The following is a 3,596-nucleotide window of genomic DNA, read 5'->3' as shown; positions in this document are numbered from 1 at the left end:
GGCTAAATTCCGGTCATGAAGGGAGGAACATGGTCAATACTCAAATGGGCTGTGGCATTCAAGCGATGATTGATTGGTAGTAACGGGCCCAAAGTTTGCCAAGAAAGAAAATCCCCACACCGTTACACCACCGCCCCCAGTCTGGACCGTTGACACAAGGCAGCTTGTGTCCATGGATTCATGCTGTTGGCGCCAAATTCTGGCCATCTGTATGCCTCATGAGATTCATTACACCAGGCTACAGTTTTTCCAGTCTTTAACTGTCGTGTTTTGGTGAGCCTGTGCCCACTGCAGCCCCAGCTTTATGTTGTTGGCTGACAGAAGTGGAACCCAACGTAGTCTCCTGCTGTTGGAGCCCATCTGCCTCAAGGTTCCACGTGTTGTGCACTCTGAGATGTTGTTCTGCTCACCAGCATTGTACAGAGCGGTAATCTGAGTTACCGTAGCATTTCTGTCAGCTCCAACCAGTCTGGCCATTCTCCGCTGACCTTTCTCATCAACAAGGCGTTTCCGTTGATGAGCTGCCGCTCGCTGGAGGTTTATTTGTTTTTCACACCATTCTGAGTAAACTCTAGAGACTGTGGTGGGTGAAAAACCCCTGGCGATCAGAAACTACAAAAATGCTCAAACCAGCCCGTTTGGCACCGACAATGATGTCACAGTCAAACACTGAGATCATTTTTTTTTCGCCATTCTGATGGTTGATGTGAACATGAACTAAAGCTGCCGGTGTTCCGAATAAACTGTTTCATGACAATAGTGGTGATTCCCCAGAGCGCTCCCCCCTGGTGGTCAGGTGAGGGATAAACCCAATCCTTTAGAGTTTGAAAGTTACATTTGACTTCTGGTTCATGAACTGCACTTAAGTAATATTTTGAGGTTTTTAGTTAAGTCATTCCATTTTGGGTGAATTTACAAATATAACGAAACTACATTTCATAGCAAATATCTTACTTTTTTACTCAACTGTATATTTATGTAATAAACATCTGTAACATCTACAAGTAGGACAATCTTATTATTATTATTATTATTATTATTATTATTATTATTATTATTAATATCAATATTAATATCAATATCAATATTAATATTATTATTATTATTATTATTATTATTAATAATAATAATAATAATAATAATAATAATAATAATAATAATAATAATAATAATAATAAAAACAATAATAATAATAATAACAATATAGAAGACACTCGTTTGTGAAAAGAATAAACTTTTCATTCAATGGAAAATTGGTGTTTTTTTTAAAACCTAAACTTTATCTTTCATCATGTTTTCTTCAGGTATTTCTACTTCAACCACACCCACTTCAGCACACACACACACACACACACACACACACACACACACACACACACACACACACACACACACACACACACACACACACACACACACACACACACACACACACACACACACACACACACACACACACACACACACACACACACTCCTCTTCCTCCTTTCCACTCTTGCCCTCTCATCCATCCATCCATCCATCCATCCTGCTCCTCTCTTCCCCCCACCACCAATCTCCTTCTCCCTCTCAACTATCCATCCATCCATCCATCCATCCACCCACCCATCCATCCATCCATCCACCCATCCATCCATCCATCCATCCATCCATCCATCCATCCATCCATCCATCCATCCACCCACCCATCCATCCATCCATCCACCCATCCATCCATCCATCCATCCATCCATCCATCCATCCATCCATCTCCCCTCTCTCTTTCCTCCCTTTGCCCTGTCTTCTCTAATGCTCCGCCCTCCCTTTGCCCTGTCTTCTCTAATGCTCCGCCCTCCCTTTGCCCTGTCTTCTCTAATGCTCCGCCCACAAAGGCTGGGAAGAAGACACCCACATCATGGCACGCTTTCTCCTCCATCACTCCATGCATCCATCCTCCTTGCCCTGCTCTTCTTACCCTTATTTCCACAACGCCAACTCGCCCTTTCGCTCTGTTCCTCATCCTCATTTTCTTGTCGAATTTCATCCGGGGCATACACACACGCACGCACACACACACACACACACGCACGCACACACACTCACAAACAAACACACATGTACACATTTCTGATATTTAAACTCCGTTCATCAGCCTCTAAACATCCTCTCTGCTGGTCAGAAATTTGTCGTATTGTTCCGTTCCGTACGTCTCTCTCTCCCTCTCTATCTTTCTTTCTTTCTCTCGCTCTATCTCCCTTCATCCCCCTTGTCTGTCACACACCATGTCACTCTCTCCCTCCCTCTCTCTCTACACCTTCATCTCTCTTTCGCCCTCTCTCTGTAGTATACTTACCTCTCTCTTCCTGCTCTTCCTCCCACTCGCTCTCTCTTTCCATGTCTCTCCATCCCACTTTCTCTCTCTCTTTATATGTTTCACTCTTTACTCTCATGTTTCGCCATCTCTCTCTCTCTCTCTCTCTCTCTCTCTCCCTCCCTCTCTCTCTCTCTTTTTCCATCATGTTTTCTTGTGAGTCAGTCCATCCTCATGTGCATTTATATTTACACCTTGAATTTAGCCAGTGAGCCCAACAATGTGGAGCTCTATTTGTTTTACACGATCGTAGTGGTATTTTATTTTAAATATTTTTTCTACTTTTAGGATTTTTGGGGATTTTTAGCCTCAGAGGAAGCATGTGCTTGAGGAAGTTCAAGCAGTTTCCTCCAGGAAAGTTAATGTTGCTGATGGTGTTACGCCATATTTGGTGACCTGCCGAATCGTGTGGTCGCCAACTGCTTTTACAGTTTCGGGAAAATTATTGCAACAACAATAGTTTTATTTAGACATTACCAGCATTTGAGAAACAGAAACTAGAAGAAACATAACGAAACAAGCATCTGAGAGAAGACCGAAAGGTACAAATAACTCTTTTCGGCAAGTCTCGTCAACATATTTGTGGCCTGTTATAGTGCGTTAATTAATAACAAAAATGTGTACATATACATATATACTTAATTAAACTAACACAAATCATTTAGATGAGCAGTAAATTCACAGGACAAATAGTGTCACACAAATTGGCAGGTCACACATTTGAAGAAGAGGAAACATTCTTTATTCGTCACGCAACACACCACACTACAACACATGCTTGCACACACACACACACGCACATGCTTTGATGGTGGCCGTTGAAATGGATTCTCTGCTTTTGACCCATCCTGGCTTGTCCTTCCTCCGGGGGCACAGCCAGGAGCAGTGGGCAGCGTACGTGGACGCGCCCGGGGACCAGGTGATAAATGTCCATCGCTGGTCAGACGATGATGTTGTGCATGTTTTTGGTGGGGGTCCTGACTGACGTGAGGTGGAGGAAACCCTATGTGAGCACGGGGAGAACATGCAAACTCCACACAGAAAGGCTCCTGTTTGGGAGATAACCCACCGGAGCACGGTGCCAACAGCGCCCCAGGCGGGAATCGAACCCAGGACCTTCTTGCTGTGAGGCAGCAGTGCAATGCACTTGCATTTGGATGCAACACCAGTAACAGTGACGAAAATGGTGCCGTCAAACAGCAAATTTTGCAATAAAAAGATTCCTGGAGCAACATGTTGCTTTTT

The sequence above is a fragment of the Zeus faber genome (genome assembly GCF_960531495.2).
Source record: "Zeus faber genome assembly, chromosome: 5".
NCBI lineage: Eukaryota > Metazoa > Chordata > Actinopteri > Zeiformes > Zeidae > Zeus > Zeus faber.
This window is presented reverse-complemented; position numbering follows the sequence as displayed.